General features: G+C 38.9%; 1 pseudogene; it reads right to left on the bottom strand.

The window, feature by feature from the left end:
- Positions 1-2,028: 2,028 nt before the first annotated feature.
- LOC111411877 lies at positions 2,029-9,447 on the bottom strand (annotated as a pseudogene).
- Between the last annotated feature and the right edge of the window lie 8,577 nt (positions 9,448-18,024).

Genomic DNA, 18,024 nt, shown 5'->3' with positions numbered 1-18,024 from the left:
TTTTTTTGGCTTCTGGATACTGCCGTCCAAGTCTTTCCCTCGTGTGTATATATCACAAAACAAATGAGACATTAGTTAATAACTTGCCATTTGTCCTCCAATAACCTAATTTTGCAATCAAGTCCTTTCTTTTATGTTTTGTATAAATTCTAGTCATTAATCTTTCCATACTTATAAACTAAATCCCCCAAGTTTAAATGATGGCCATTTTAAATCCTTAAGTAATATCAATAACAAAATAAATCCCAATACAATAATTTGATCAATTAAATCCCAATCAAATTATTTATTTCATTTAAGTCCCTAGTTGACCTTGACTTTGAAAATTCAACTCTTGACTTTTGACTAAATAATATGGGTTGTAACAGCTTCACTCTGACATCAACCTATTTGATTGAGGAAACATATATTCCACTCTATATGAGTCACATACACAACACCTCCTGTACATAAACTTTCCTCCAAGAACATCCTCGACCAGTTGAATCTTGAATCCAAAGTTCTTCCCTCCTCCCTATAAAACCCGAGTTCTCGTTCCAAACCTTTCCATTAGTAAAGACTTCCTTCTTCCATTCTTGAACTGAAGCCGTCATATAATAAACTTACAAGCATCTAGTCCATCTACTCGATGAAATGAAGAGACTGCAAGGAACACACTTGTGTCCAAAGGGAAACTTCGCCTAAGCGGTGAGCCGCTACAATTGAATTGAGATTCCACGATATTGATTAGTGTAGCCTATGAAATAGAGATAACAGACAAGTAATGCTATAAATGCTTCAAGTAATTACCTCATTGTTCCTTTGCCTTCTTTCATGCCAAAAATCGCTCTTGAGCTGCAGCCACTGCATCCTCACTTTTTTTTTATGATAATTGGGTCTCTGTTCATCCGTGGGTGATGGACTGTCTATAGCTTGATCTTGTACGGAAGCATCAGAAATAGGCTTCGCAAATCCAATTTCGAAGTTTTCCACAAAAGACTCCATGTATTGCCTCTTTATCAGCCTAGATGATTCTGAACATGTATTGGTGGCTGGAAGTACATTTTCTGATGCTTCTCGTGATAGAATAACTGTTTCTCCTTGTTTCTCTTCTGGCTTCCCCGAGTCAACCGCTCCACTAGGGATGGCAGTGGGGTGGGTTTGGGGTGCCCCGCCCCGCGACGCCCCACGTCCATCCCACCCGGGGTCGGGACGGGACGAGGTCAGGCCCCATTTGTCGCTCCGTTTAATTTTCTTTTTTCTTACTTTTTTAAATTTCAAATTATGTTATTATTAGAGAATAAAATATAAATTCAAAATTTTAAAATTCAAAGTAAACACTTGCAATAAACAATNCCCCGCCCTACCAACCCAACGGGACAAGTTTTTTTACCCCATTCGGGGCGGGACGGGTTTTTTTGCCATCACTACACTCCACCACCACTGGCGAATCCAGCTCTTGGCAAGCCCCCGACCGCACGTGCTAGATTGGTCAGGAGCCTTTTTTTTGGCTGAGGATAAACAAATATATAGGATATATTACTGGTAAGTCATTATTCTTTCAACCATTCCATTTAGCCAACTTGGTTAGCGCTTGCATGTGTTTCTTGGATGTCTCGGGTCCAAAACTTTTTGTCCATCAATTTATTGTATGAATTTTTAGTTATACGATTTTTACCAAAAACCATTGAACTAAAGAAAGTTTGACCATTATGACACTTGATAGGTTGTGATACAAAATTTAAAAATAATAATATATGTAAGATTCAAGTGGTTTTAACGCAATTATAAAAATTATAACACCGAGCTCTTCCTTTGAATTATACAAAGCAATAATGTTATTTGGTGAGTACGATTTATTCTTATAACAAAATAATATATGTTTACAAAATAATTATTTTATTTAAATTTTAAGCCTTGTTTGATTCTCTCTTAGTTCAGAATACATTTTTCTTTCTCTTATTTTTAATCAAACATTCTTTAATAAAATAATATTACACGCAAATTCAATTTTTTTTTAACTTCACATTCTCCATCAAATCACTATTCCAAAAAGCATTTTTTTGCAAAAAAAAAATGACATCAACGAGCCCTTAATATTTTATTACAGCCGTCCATGCTGGCTCAACATCCTGGATTCATTCCTGTTCACCACTAAAAGCTCCAAGGTTGAAGTAGAAGTCACTAATGTCACTCTTATGTGTCACCTATTACATGTAAAAAGAAATTGTTAAATTATTGTCTGAGACATACGAATCGATTTAGAGGGCGTTTGATACTTATTTTTATGTAAAAATGCATTTTAAAATAGTAAATTGATGAAAAATGTGTGGTTGAAAAATAAAGAAAAGGTTTTTATTTACGTGTAATATTATTTTAATAAAAAATGTGTGGTTGAAAAGAAGTTAAAAAAATATATATTTAAAAAAAATAGGTATCAAATGGGGCCTTAGATTTATTAATTGATACACACAACTAAGAGCAATATTTGTCATCCAACAAACTATAAAAAAGAAAACAAACAAAAAAAGGCAAAAAGAAAAATATATTCAAAAAGCGAAGGATAGCAATATGAAAGGAAAAAATTAATAATAATAAACAAGAGTATTTTGCACTTAAATTGAAGTGAATTTCTAATTGATGTGGGAATATTAGTCATTGAACTGCTTCCACTAAGCAATAGAAGTCCAGAGAGACATAGAAAAGCATATCCCATTAGACAAGTTCAATATACATGTAAAAACAAATTGTACAAATTATTGTCCGAGACGTACGAATCAATTTAGATTTATTAAATAATACACAGAACTAAGAGCAACATTTGTCATCCAACAGACCATAAGAAAGAAAATAAACAAAAATGGCAAAATGAAAAAAATATTCAATGCTTGTTTGGTACCGATTTTAGGTCAATTAAAATCAATTTTTTTACTATTATTTCACTATTCAAATCGTCATTTTTAAATTATTCTCTCACAAATAGGCTCACTTTATCTCCAACGGTCAATAAATCAATTATCAAAATCTTTACCAAATAAACTCTCAAAAAGCAAATGATAGCAATATGAAGGAGAAAAAAAATAAAGCAAGTATTTTGCACTTCAATTTAAGTGAACTTCTAATTGATGTGGGAATATTAGTCGTTGAACCACTTCCGCTAAGCAATAAAAGTCGAGATAGACATTGAAAAGCTAATCCCCATTAGACAAGTTCAATATACTTCGAAAGCATGTGAAGACAAATACAAGCATAATTTTATATATCAAGATAATAATTATCAGAAGACATGGATAATCAAAACGAAAGTTAATATATAGACATGCATTATACACCATTTCCTTATAGGTAGAAAATCCTGGAACTCTGTTTAGAAGCACAAATGAGCTGATTCCATACGAAGATAAGACCACTTACTAGCTCATTCAGGTGCAATCTCCCCCCTTCCCAAAATATCAACCAATTGCATATAAGAAGAGTATAAACATGCTGCAGTATGTACACACATATGTATATGTATATAGCTAATTTGTATACACTTGAAAAGTAAGTAGATACGCAGTAAAAGAAGAATAAATCTCAACCTAAAATAAGCTTGACTTACATCATCTTTCTCCTCTCTCAGTTCACGAAGTCGTTCTTCATCCAGCCACTTGACTTGTGATGGGAATCTAAAGAGAAGACTGATTTTGGGAAAATATGGATTGCATTTAATTGTCGAAAAACATATGAACGATTACAGAACCTCCTTCCTTACTCTAATTTTGCCTGCTTTTCAAGGCTATTCCCTACCTTTATTTATAGCCTACTTCTAACAACTTTCTCTAACAGAATTTCCTCCCTAACAAACGTTAGTTTCCCTTCTCACCAGCTGGTAGCCCAACCTTCCTTGGCCTTCTAGAATATGTGAATTGGACGCGGGGAGGGAGGGGGGTCTATCATTACCCCCAGTTTCCAAAGGCACCTTGTTCTCAAGGTAGAAGTTGGGAAAGTGCTGGATGAGTGAGTTAACTGATTCCCAGGAAGCCTCTGACCTGGGCAAGTCCTTCCAAAGAATCAAGACTTCCTTTCCTGGGAGTCGTTCTGGTGGTGCTTGTCGTATTCCCAAGACTTGTGCAAGCTCCACTACCCACTCGATGTCGGAGCTGAGCTGAGGAGGGATTAGTGGATTGGCCATCCTTTGTCCCAACGCCTTCTTTAACTGTGAGATATGAAAAACAGGGTGTATTGATGAAGAGGGAGGAAGTTTCAACTGGTAGGCTACCTGTCCAATACGTTTCAGGACCTCAAATGGACCAAAATACTTAGGACCAAGTTTCTCATTTGGCTTGTTTGCGAATGAGCGAATGCAATAGGGTCGGAGCTTGTTGTAGATCAAATCCCCCTTAGCCAATTGAACATCACGATGATGCTTGTCCGCTGCTTCCTTCATTTTTTCTTGAGCATGGTTGAGATGGTTCTTTAGTTCTTCTGAAATGTTGTCTCTGTCTTGCAACTGTTGCTCTACCGACTGTATCACTGTGCTTTGTCGTCCATAGCGGATTAATGGTGGAGGATCTCTTCCATAGATTGCCCTGAATGGAGTTGTGTTTGTAGAAGCATGAAAAGTTGTATTGTACTAGTATTCTGCCCAGGGTACCCAAATAGACCAATTTCGAGGCTTGTCGAAAGAGAAACAGTGGAGATACGTTTCCAAACACCTATTAATTACCTCCGTCTGTCTAAGGGTGATATGCCGTACTTCATCGGAGATATGTTCCCTGCAGGTGGAAATTTTCAGTCCAGAAGTGACTCATGAAGATTTTGTCTCGATCTGAAACGATAAAATTGGGAATGCCATGGAGCCGAACTACTTCTTTAATAAAAAAGACATGCAACCCCTGATGCTGTGAAAGGATGCTTGAGTGGTAGAAAGTGAGCATATTTACTTAGTCTGTCAACCACTACCAACAAGGAATCGAACCCCTTAGATTTCGGCAATCCTTCGATAAAGTCCATTGATATGTCTTCCCAAACCTATTGAGGAATTGGCAGTGGTTGGAGAAGACCTGCGGAAGATAATGCCAGTGTTTTATTCTGTTGACATACAGGGCATTCCTCTATAAACCTTTTAATGTCCTTCTTCATTCCCCGCCAAAACACATCTCTTGACAGTCGCTTGTAAGTACGCAGAAAACCTGAGTGCCCTCCAATGCTGCTAGTGTGAAACTCATTTAGCAAAGTTGGAATCAGCGAGGAAGAGGTTGGAAGTACCAGGCATCCCTTGTATAGCGGTCTGCCTTGCTCAAGCGAGAATTGGGGGTGTGATTTGGAGCCGTCTTGCAGCTCCTTTCTGATCTTTGCAAGCCATGGGTCTGCCCCTATCTGCTTTTGAACTAGCTATACATCCTTAAAAACTAGAAGTGAGATGGCTACAAGTTCAACTGGAGAAGGAATTCGGGACAAGGCGTCGGCTACCTTGTTTTCCATACCCGACCGGTATTAAATCTCAAAGTTATACCCCATGAGCTTGGTCACCCAATGTTGGAACTCCCCTGGTACCACCCACTGCTCTACTAAGTACTTAAGGCTGCGTTGGTCTGTTCGGACTTCAAATCTGCGTCCCAATAGATAGTGCCTCCACTTTTGTATAGCTAACACTATTACCATAAGCTCCCTTTCGTAAACGAACTTCTACTGAGACCGTGCAGATAGAACTTGGCTGTAGTAGGCAATTGGCCGCTAGTCTTGCATCAGAACAGCCCCTAGACCATGACCCGATGCGTCGGTTTTGACTGTAAAAACTTTAGAAAATCCGGTAGTACTAACACGGGGACTGTGGTCATTGTCTTCTTAAGTTGTTGAAAGGCTTCCTCTGCTTCTTGATTCCACATGAAGGCATCTTTCTTAAGTTGTTGTGTGAGGGGCCATGATAGTGCCCCATAGCCAGACACAAACCTCCGGTAATATCCTGTCAGCCCTAGAAATCCTCGAAGTTCCTTAAGAGTCCGAGGTGTTGGCCACCTTATCATTGCATCTACCTTGCTAGGATCAGCTGCAACCCCTTTCGCCAAAACCAGATGCCCCAAATATTCAATTTGAGCTTGAGCGAACAGACATTTCTTTACATTTACGTATAACTGGTGTGAAGTCAAAGCTTGGAACACTAGCTCCAAGTGTTGCACATGTGAGTCCACATCTTTGCTATAAACCAGTACACTAAGACAAACTTCCTTAAATAGCTTCTGAACACTTCATTCATCAGAGACTGAAAAGTTTCCGGTGCATTGAAATTCATAGTGTCCCTCGTGTGTTCTGAATGCACATCTTCCCTCAACACTCTAATCTGATGGTAGCCCGACTTCAAGTCCAATTTTGAAAAGATAGTTGCCCTGTGCAGCTCGTCCAATAATTCATCTATGACTAGGATAGGGAATTTATCCAGGAAAATGGCTTTGTTTAGGGCCCGATAGTCGATGAAAAAATGCCAACTACCATCCTTCTTTTTTACCAGTAGCACAGGACTAAAGAAAGGGCTTATGCTGGGTTGAATGATGTCTGTTGCCAGCATTTCTTGCACCAACCTTTCTATCTCATTTTTCTGAATGTGCGGGTATCTATATGGCCTGACATTCGCTGGCTCTGTCCCCTCCTTCAATCTGATTGCATGATCAATGCTTCGTGTCGGTGGCAGACCTCCAGGTTCCTGGAATACTTGCTGGAACTTCAGGAGCAGCTGCTTTACATGAGTTGGTGGTTCCTTCTTCCCTTCGATTTCTATTCCTGCAGGCACATTTTCCACCTAGATCCCCTGCCTTCCACGCTGTAATGTGTTTACCATGGCTTTGAGGGAAATTCCCGATTTATGGAGCCCGGTGTCTCCTTTCAAAACCATCACTGAATCACCTAACTGGATTCGCATGGTGAGGAGCTTCCAGTTGACTTCCATGTTACCCAAAGTACGCAGCCACTGCATTCCCAAAACTACATCTGTTCCATCTAATTTTATTGGGAGAAAATCCTCAACTACAGTCAACCCTTGTAACTTCACAATAATTCCCCTGCATATCCCTTTTCCCTTCATAGATTCTCCGGAGCCCATGATGACCCCATAATTCGTGGTGGCTGTGGTCGGCAGCCCTAACTTCTTACCAATCTTGATGAGATAAAGTTGTACGTGGCTTCACAGTCAATAAGGATGACGACTTCCTTTTACTCTATTTCCTCCCTTACCTTCATAGTCCCAAGGATTGTCAAACCTACCACTAAATTCAAGGACAACTTTTCTTTTGCTGCCACTTCTATGAGAGGTTCCTCCGCCTAACAATCAGACTCAGACTCGTCATCGAGGTCGCCGTCCTGTACCAGCAGTACCCGAAGCTCATGGTTCCGACATTGGAGACCTACTGTAAATTTCTCATCGCACCTGAAGCAAAGGCCTCTTTCTTTGTTCCATTGCCATTCCACATTAGTCAATCGCCTCACTGGACCCTCGCGTTTTGTGACTGCCGCTCGTTTCCCCACGGTGATGGTTTTGGTCGGTAAAGTCTCGCATCTCCTGGCTTCTGGTCGCGACATCAAGAGATTGGGTTTGAATGTTTTCTGGGCTGTGGATTCCTGGAAACTTCTAACAACCAGATTGCGGTCTTCAATCTTTTAGGCCGTTTCCATAATTGGGCCTAATCCTCTTGGGCCCAATAATCTTAACTCTGCCCTTACATCTGGTCTCAGCCCATTTATGAAGGTACTTTCAAGGACTTCGTCTGAGACCTCTCTCAACGGTGCTGCCAACGATTCAAACTCCCGACGGAATTCTGCTACGCTCCCAACCTGCTTAATAGCCAAAAACCGCTCACATAGGTTTCCTTCTTGTGTAGACCTGAATCGCAGTAGCAATTGTTGCTGGAAGTGCTGCCATGTGTGGAAGGGGGATCGTGTTTCTGTTCACTGAAACCAATCTAGGGCCTCTCCTTCTAAGCTGATCGCATTGCAACAGCTCCTAACTTCTCTCGCTCCGTCAACCCATTGACTTCAAAATACCGTTCAGCTTGGAACAGCCACACATCTGGGTTATCGCCACAGAAAAATGGGCATTTCAAGTTTACGCACCTGCTGCCACCCCTTCTCTTCTTTGTTCAGTGTTACGTTATTGGCAGCTCCACCATAACTAGCCTCCTCACCTCCAACTGGCCACTTCCCTCGATCTGGGACTAGTGGGTTCTCCCTGCCCTCCAGTGGTTTGCCTCGAAGCACAGGTCCTTCAAAATTGCTCCTCGATCCATCACCTCCCTCATTTTCGCTTAATCCGGATTTTGATTTGAACATGGTGGCTACTTCCCTTCTGGTTTCTTCCATGGATTGCATCATCTTAGCCATGCTCTGGGCTAAGTGTTCTACTGATTTTTCCAATCCCGGTAGCCACTGTACCTCCTCTCATCATCTTCATTTCTTCCATTTCCTTTTCTATAAGATCCATTCTGTTGTCTGCATTTTTTTGGGCCATCAAGATCGTCGCTCTGACACCAAATTGATGGGAATCTAAAGAGAAGACTGACTTTGGGAAAATATGGATTGCATTTGATTACAGAACCTCCTTCCTTACTCTAATTTTGCCTGCTTTTCAAGGCTATTCCCGACCTTTATTTAAAGCCTACTTCTAACAACTTTCTCTAACAGAACTTCCTCCCTAACAAACGTTAGTTTCCCTTTCCGCCAGCTGGTAGCCCAACCTTCCTTGGCCTTCTAGAATATGTGAATTGGACAAGGGGGTCTATCAGCCTGCTCTGCCAGTTTCTTTTTGTAAGCACTTGTTATAAACTTATCTTTATCAGCATTGACATGCTCATCTTTGCTTCTCTCTTTGGCAAGCTTTTTCTCATAAATTATCTCGTGTTCTCTTTCCCGCATTTTAGCCTTTTCAATCAGCGCTTGAATATACTTTGGCTGAAAACAATAAAAAATAAAACATTTAATTATGATGTTTAGTTAATTTATGGCATCTCTTGCGTTGATAATTAAATTAACAATGTATCATACAATTTCTTAGGAAGTGGACCATTAACAATACCTTTCTATCATTGCGATCTTGTACAATAGGTTCAACTGCTTTCTCCTTCATTTTGTCATATACTCCATCAAAATCAAACACTGATGGATCCTCTTCAAGAGCCTTTTAATGCTGCTCTTCGATCTAAGGAAAATTCGAACAGAAAAAGGAAGTATATATATATATATATATAAATCATAATATATAAACAAAATTCTATAGTTATAAATACGGATCTAAAAAAAAGTAAATAGAATTGGCTCACATCTTTGAGAGATTTATTTTTAGAAGCTTGGCACCAAATTTCCCTCTCAATGGTATCATCATCATCAAAACAATGTGGAGTAGGAAGGGGAAGTCTTCCAGGCTGCTTTTTCTGTTGGGATTGTGGAACTCTAAGTGGTAACCCGTACTTTGGGTTACTCATCTTCCTCTTTCGGAAAAAATGTTAATGTCTGAAAACAAGCCATTTTATTAATAAAAAAGTTCGAGAATTATTGCAAAGGAAAAAGGTATATCACAAGCAACAACAAAATTTCTTCAGATGGGGCATTCAATTGACAATCTTTTCAATTATTAGTCAACATCCAAAACCAGGGAAACATACGGAAGAAAGCCACAAGTATCGAAGCCAATCATCAGATCTCAATTAAGCAATTACAATAAAGATAGAAAACTCTAAGAGCATATCCAAGAGACCCTTTAAACATAAGATACTTTATATTTTAAAGAGACAATAATTAAAATTTGGAGAGCCAAACACACACATTATAATTAAATACATTCAAAATATTTCAATTTTCAATGGATGAAAATAATATAATAATTGGATTGGAAGCTAGTGAAAATGAAAGATGGGGAAAAACAATAAATATTGTTTGAGAGTAGTAAAATTAGGTGTTAAGTTTAAAGAGCCTGTTAAAGTTCTTAAAAATTTTCACTCTCTAAATTACAAAATATGCTCTTTAAAATATTCTCTTGAAGATGCTCTAAGCAAGCTAAAAAGCTAAGTGCAAAAAAATGTAATCATTTATGCTTGTTCAATATTGTTTTTAAGTTTTTATGAGAAGTCGTGGGCCAGAAGGGTCTCCAAAGGCCTCTACCCTTCCATCCAAGGGATGGATAGAGAGGGAGGGTAGAGCTTTTGATTTTTTCATGTTGTCAACCGAATACTTTTGTCTGTAAATATTGCATATTTGATTCCGTACGGAATATGTGATATCAAATGGATGAAAGTTGTGGATTGAATGTGTGCACAGAAATGATATTTAAAAGGGTTATAAGTTTAAAAAAGCACTACCAAACACTCTCAAATAATTCAATTAAAAAGAAAATGAGTTGGCTTAAAAATATAAAATAATAAAGAGAGGCAAAAACTATCATTTTAGGGCTTCTCTGAAAAATATAATAAAAGGGCCTCGTCTATTCAGAGAATTTCTTATCTAGAATACGCTGCATATATTATCACGGTCCAAATTTTATTTCAATGCAATTGACCAACTTTCTATGATAATAACTTTGACAGAATCACTTTTGCTGAAATGGGATTTACATTTTCAGCTCTCTCTACTGTTTTCAATTCTTGACTTGCAGAAAACTTCCAGGCTAAAATGGAATTGCATTTACAATTTTTTTACACTGTAAAATATACATATATTACCTCCTTTAAAGCCCTACATATGAGTCGTGCTGCATCTATCTTTTGTTCAGTTGTTTTCGAAGCAGCACAGACAGTCTGCAGGCTACCCCCACCCACCTCCGTCTCTTTGCTTTTACTCTTTAACTTTTTATTTTTATTTTTAATTTTCTTTTCCCTCAAGTGTCTTGTGACTTGTCTCAAGTGCCCTAGGCTAACCTTCTCCACTTGCAATTCAATGCACCAAAACAAAAGATATAAACCTGCACAAGCTTTTAATAACATATCAAATAAAGTTGACTACAACTTTCTTTAATAACATATCAAATAAAGTTGACTACAACCACTCAAGGACCAAGACCAAAACAAACCAAAACCTGTATTTGTTTCTCTCTCTATATCTAACAGCTTTTCCATGGACTTCAAAATCTGAAGCAATGGAGAGACCAGCAGCATAAGTCAAGAAGAAGAACAAAAACTTCTGCAAAACTACCAAAACTTCTCCTTAACTCTCATCCACAGAAACCACCTGATCCTGCATTCCCATTGTTCATACCTAATCCAACCAGCTACTTGTCAGTCTACTCATCTGATTCAATAACACTCTCTGCCAACAAAGCTCCATGTATTACTCTCTCTCACTCATCCATTTTTGTGTGTGACGGTGTTTTCAGAAAGTTTTGTGACCCTCACCAAATAAATCTATTGTACAATTTTAATGCATGAAATTACCGCAGCAAGTTCATAATAATGCACCATGAAATAGGCAAGCACATGTAAATGGCACAAGCACAAAAATAGTCCGCACTAGTGAACAATCAAGCCTAGTTTACTTACAATTTAAAACTAAAATCAGGATAGGTAATAAGAGATGGCTTGTCCTGGTCCCAAAGCACAAGAAAGACAGAACAATCGCCAGATTTCACAAGATGCCCCAGTAATCCAATTTTGAAATGCAAATTTGTTCAGCGTCGTAACAAAATGCAATAAGATAAAGACCAAAACAAACCAAAGCTTTAAATATCATAGTATATATAAAGAAAGCAACGTGTTACATTTACAAGGGATTCAACTATGCAGTGGATTCCAGGATTTAACTTGCTTCGAAATGGTGTATAACATTTGTTTTCCATGAAAGTTCAAATAGCACAATAGTTTCAAAATAACTAAGCCAGAAAACATTAAAATTTGCAATATTCAGGTGATTTCCACTCCAAGGCACAGATGTTCTACTGCATATTAAAACACTGAAGTTTTCTAGTCAGCAGGAAGAACAAGTAGCAAGTACTAAACAATTTCCAGAAAGAAAAATAAAATTGTTTGCATAAGAAAAACAACATGAAGAATTTGTTTCTTTCATCATCACCATTCAGCAAATAAGCTAAAGATTACGAGTTAATAAAATCATAATGAGAGACATGTTTCTTGCACCCTATAACAGAGAATAATCATAAAGAATACTGTTGACATACAAAAGTTTAGTCCAAATCGAATAAGCCCAAGGAATGAAGCCCAATTGGAGGATCTCCAAATCAGATAGCCCAAAGAATGGCCCAATCAGGTAATGAATGATAAAGGCCCAAATAGGGAAGCCCATGAACGCGGTAATACCATCGTCCAAGGTTACAAGTCGCCAAGATTTGAGCGAATGGATTGCCATGCAGTCGCCCAGAACTGTGACCCTGTTCTCGCCCAAACTTTCAAGTCGCCCAGGATCTTATCAAACATAAGATGTTATGGTTATCCAAAGGTGCGGTTAACGAAGTAGTTATTGAGTAGCCCTATCACGTTCTACGATTCAAGGAATTCAATTGAAGACGGTTGAAAGACAAAAATAATGACAGCAGTTAGAGAAGGCAGTTCCATGACAAGTTGGCCACTATGAGGAAAGTTGACAGTTATAGAGCGATCAAACAGTTTTTAAGCGGTTGATCACGAAGAGATCATCCAGAGAGTATAAAAGGAAGAAAAGACATAGAGCAATGGACCCCGAATCAAATACTCTCAAACAGAGAATATGTAACTTTTAATTTCTTAGTTTAGATTTAAACACTTCTTTTCAGTAACTCGTGTGCTTGTGCCCCTTGGAGGCATTCTGTTTTTATTTTCCAATTGTAAAGTCATCGCCAATAAAAACACCCCTTTTTGGGATTTTGTCTCAAGAGGTTTGTCTCTTACACAATCCTCTTATCCATTTTTAATTGTTGTTAGCGACTAACCCGCGCGAAACAATTTGGCACGCCCAGTGGGACAGTGGTGTTTGGTGTTGAAGATACAAAAGGTGAAACAATATGCCTCAGAGATCCGATAAGAAAACAGCAAGTCAAGGAGGAGTCCAGTCTGTGATCGAGCGATATGAGAAGTGGCATAGCTCTCCACGAACAGATGGACAGAATCAGAGCAGTAACGATCGTTACGAATCAATGACAGAGTTGAGTCCTCGAACTATGCGTGCACTACTTGGAGAACTCACACAAGATGTCGTTGAACAGGTAAATCTTCGAAACATTCATAATATGGAAAGATTTACCCAGAATGGGAATGCACATTATGACAACATAGCCAAACAACTGAATACTTTGAACGAAATAATGAATAAGTTAGTAGGCCAAATTTGTCAACCAGTTATGCCTCTTGCAAACCACTTTCAAATTAGGACAATTGTGGGACATAATCCCCCAGTCCTAAATCCGAGTCAAGGGGTAGAACCACATTTCGATCCCTCTACTTCAAATCAAGGGGATGGTGTAATGCCAAATCAGAATAATGGTAGTGGTACACCTAACTTGGGGGGTAATCCAAATATAAGAGATAATGTCCTAAATAATGGGTAGAATACCCCACGTGTTAATGAGGGAATAAATGTTCAGGCTAATGGTAACAATGGCCCAAATCATGGTAACCTTGTTGCCAATCAAGGACCAAACATCAGGCCTCAAACAAATCAGCTGGTTAACCAACCTGTAGGAATTCCATATGACCCCAACGTCATGTTGAGGAATCAAATTATGGAAATCGTACAGGATCAGATGACTTTTGGGGTACGTCCTGTCATTAGGCCGACTTACACAAAGCCATATCCTGATTGGGTAGACCAAGCATATCCATGGCCTAGAGGGTATAAAGTGCCAGAATTCTCACTGTTTACCGGTTTAGGAGAGGTGTCTACTCTAGAACACATAGGGCGATTCACACAGCAAAGTGGAGACGTAACTGATTACCATAAAATGAGACTTTTTCCTAGTTCATTAATAGGAGTAGCTTTCTCCTGGTTCATCAATTTGCTAGCGAACTCTGTTCAAACATGACAATAATTGGAACAATTATTCCGCGCTCAGTTTTATAAGGCTGAGTCTGAAGTTACTTTGGCCGGTTTGGCGAATCTACGTCAAATGCCAAATGAATGGGCAGAAGGTTTCCTCCAAATGTTCAAGACAGTAAGAAGTAAATGTTTTGTACCTCTACTCGAAAAAGAGTTTGTCAAAATCGCTCAAGGTTGTTTGAGCTTTGATTTGAAAAAGAAATTCCAAGATAAAGAATTTCCTGACCTTTTCCAATTGAGCGTGAACGTGATTAGGTGTGAACGATTGATAAGAGAAGAAGAGCAGATAAAAAATTCTAGCAAGGGGACTTATTATAGAGACCCAAATTTTGATATTCATACCATCAATAATGAGTCATACGATCAGACTGAAATGTGTTTGGCCGAATTAGTCAAAGGAGACACGTATACTTGTCCTATAATGGCTAAGCCTAGACCATCGGGCAAAGATGAGCTTATGAAAGATGAAAACATAAAAGTTAGAACGTTCTCGTTCGATGTAACCAAAGCTGACCTTATATTTGATAAATTATACAAGGATAAGCAGATAAAGTTGAGCGATAAGCATAAACTGCCAAATCCTGAACAAATTAAGGGTGAAAAATATTGTAAGTGGCATAATGCATGGTCACATTTGACTAATAATTGCTTGGTTTTTCGCCATGTGTTACAGGATACCATTGAATCAGGACGAATTACGTTCGATGATAAGAAGAAGATGGCAGTGGATGAAAATCCTTTTCCACAGCTACTTGGAGTGAATATGGTGACGTCTGGTTTCAAAAACAAGTTGTCAAAATTAAAGTTGGTTATAGATGATGGAGAAAAAGACCCTGGACCACATCCCAGTGTCTTTGAGCGTATTAAAGGAAAGGAGCCAAAAAAGGATGAAGACGTCTTGTGTGCAAAATGTAAAAGAGAAGTGAGTGGGAATACGGAGAAACCAGGGATATGGCAGCATCCCCATCGCCCTACTTTCTTCCCAAACGCTCAGCCTAGTAGAGGGCGAGGTACATCGTTCTATAAGGGACCACCTTTTGAGAGGCAGTTCAGGCCAGTAAATAATGGGAGAACATTTAGGCCGCAACCTCGCCAATCAAATGTATAGCATTCGTTCCAGTATAATGCAGGAAAGACGATACCCTTCAACGAGATGACTAGAACCCAACAAAGGTGTTTCCAACGAAATTATAGACGAATGATGAGGCAACAACAAGGAGTCCCACATCCTAAGGCGCCTAAACTACTCGAGGTAGCCAATCAAAATGTTCTCAAAGACAGTGAAGAGACTGGTACAGATGAATCAATAAAAGAGTTGCCAGAAACCTCTTCTGGGATATCGAAATTTGAGCGAGACAGAAGGGATGGAGAAAATCTAGATCAGCCCCTTACTATTCAGTTCGGCACGTTACCTCATGTCGTGGCTAATAACTATTTACTAGCCAATGAGTTGAAGAATAAAGAGAAGGAAGAAGAAGAAAAAGAGGATAACGAAGGAGAAGCATGCGTACTGGAATATGAAGAAGGCCAGACTTCTAGAGAGGCCTACAATGGTGAGGAAGATGATGGTATGACAGACATTGAAGAGGCAATCGATTTGGAAGCAGAAAGAAGAAGAAGAAGAAGAGAAGTATCGTACAATACTCTGTTGAAGCAACTACATCGAGAAGGAATTCGTGAAGTAGACTTATTGGGAAAACCATCTGGGCGTTCTTTCGATTTTTACGTGCTGTATGGGACGCCCAAAAGGAAGAAGAGAGTGTCTCGCTCTAAAAAGTATGGATCACCTCCAAAAATAATGCTTCCTCCCACAGGTTGGGTAACGAAAAATGAAGCATTAGAAAACAGTAAAAAGGAAATTCAGGAGACAGAGGCTCAGTGCGATATGATGCACGTTGACTTATCACAAAATGATAACTCGACAGAGGACAAGCAGGAAATAGAAATAGAGGCTGCCGAAAAGGTTATTTTTAAGCGGTCAGCCATGAAATTGACTAAACACCTGAGGCCGTTGTACGTTAAAACTCTAATTAACGGCATACCGATGGCAAAAGTGCTTGTCGATAATGGAGCAGCTATAAACACCATTCTATATAGGATGATGAGGAAATTTACCAAGACAAAAGGGGATATGATTCCAACAGAAGTCATCCTTACAAGTTTCAATGGAGGAGCAACTGCAGCTAAAGGAGTTATGCCATTGGACATAACTATAGGGACAACTACTAGGACCACAGTCTTCTTTGTAATAGATGGTCCTACTAGTTACAATGTGTTACTAGGAAGAGATTGGATACACGGAAGTCATTGTATACCCTCATCGCTCCATCAATGCTTGGTTTTTTGGAATAACAAGGGTGAAGCAGAGATGGTGCAGGCCGATCATAGGCCTTTTATCGTTGAAGCAAACTCAGTAGAAAGGTTCATGTACGAAGGAAACTATGGACCTGTCAGGGTAGTCCAAGATGGGAAAGAAACCCAGATTGTCGGGCAGAGTGAAGAGCCATTTTCAGTGGACGCACTCACTGAAATGTTCAGTCAGATGAGACCAAATATAGTAGCCCTAGAAGAGCCAGTAATTGGCAAAAGAATAATCAAGGAGTCTTGAATAAGTTCTAAACAACAAAAGCAAATGACCGATATTCAGGCCTTCAAAGTCAAATTAATGGCTTTCAATAAAGAATACAAGGACAAGACGAAAGAAGAGGCAGCCCTGAAAACGTTGAAAGATAAATTAGCAGTATTCGAACTGGAACAAAGTATTGGCCGAGAAGTCAACAAGGTGGATTGTTTAGAAGAAGAAGTGCTTACAAGGGAGCTGGACGATGAAGTAATGCGGATCATCAAGCCTGGTACGCTCAAGCACAAGACCTTCTGATTAAAGTAAATATTGGCAATGAAGGAGAAGATCGTCCAACATTCATCAGCCAGATGCTCGATCAAGAGGTTAGTGATAAATTAATCGCTTTGTTAAAGGAGTATAAAGATTGTTTTGCTTGGGAATATGAACAAATGCCTGGTTTAGATAGAGACTGGGTGGAACATAGATTACCAGCTAAGCCTAATTTTAAACCCCATAGGCAACCTCCCAGACATTTTGCTCCTAATGCACTCCCTGAGATTAAGAAAGAGATTGAGCGATTATTAAAAGCAGACTTTATTAGAACAGCCAGGTATGTTGAATGGTTGTCCAATATCGTGTCAGTACTAAAAAAGAATGGTAAACTAAGGGTGTGCATAGACTTTAGGAATTTAAACATAGCCACACCCAAAGATGAGTATCCAATGCCCACGGTAGATTCTTTAGTAGACTCAACTGCCGGACACGTCATGTATTCTTTCATGGATGGGTATTCAAGATACAATCAAATTTATATAGCTGAGGAAGACATACACAAAACTGCATTTAGATGCCCTGGGTCTCTAAGATGTTTTGAATGGGTAGTCATGCCTTTCGGCCTGAAAAATGCAGGAGCAACTTATCAAAGGGCAATGAATTTAATTTTTCATGATATGATAGGCAAGTTTGTTGAAGTGTATGTAGATGATATAGTGGTCAAATCCATTAAAGAAGAGGACCATTTCGAACAATTAAGATATTCATTTGAGCGAATGAAGCAATATAAGCTAAAATTGAATCCCTTGAAATGTGCATTTGGTATTAATGCAGAGAACTTTCTTGGTTTCTTGGTACACAAAAGAGGGATTGAACTTGGTAAAAATAAAGTGAAGGCCATTCTAGAGGCCAAACCACCTAGCAACAAAAAAAAATTGCAAAGGTTTCTAGGCCAAGTAAACTTTTTAAGACGCTTTATTTCTAACTGTGCAGGGCAAACTAAACTCTTTTCGCCACTTTTAAAGTTGAAAAATCAGGCGAATTCGTCTAGAAAGAAGAACATCAAAAAGCTTTTGAAAGTCTGAAGACATATTTATCGAGTCCACTAGTATTAGTGTCACCAATCCAAGGACGACCAATAAAAGTGTATGTATCGGCTGAAAGAGAATCAATAGCTGGAATGGTTGCACAAGAAGACCAATTTGGAGAAGAGAGGATGATTTACTACT

This window comes from Olea europaea, chromosome 16 (assembly GCF_002742605.1).
Source record: "Olea europaea var. sylvestris chromosome 16, O_europaea_v1, whole genome shotgun sequence".
Classification (NCBI taxonomy): domain Eukaryota; kingdom Viridiplantae; phylum Streptophyta; class Magnoliopsida; order Lamiales; family Oleaceae; genus Olea; species Olea europaea.
The sequence above is the reverse complement of the archived record's forward strand: the minus strand, read 5'-3'. Positions and strand labels throughout refer to the sequence as shown.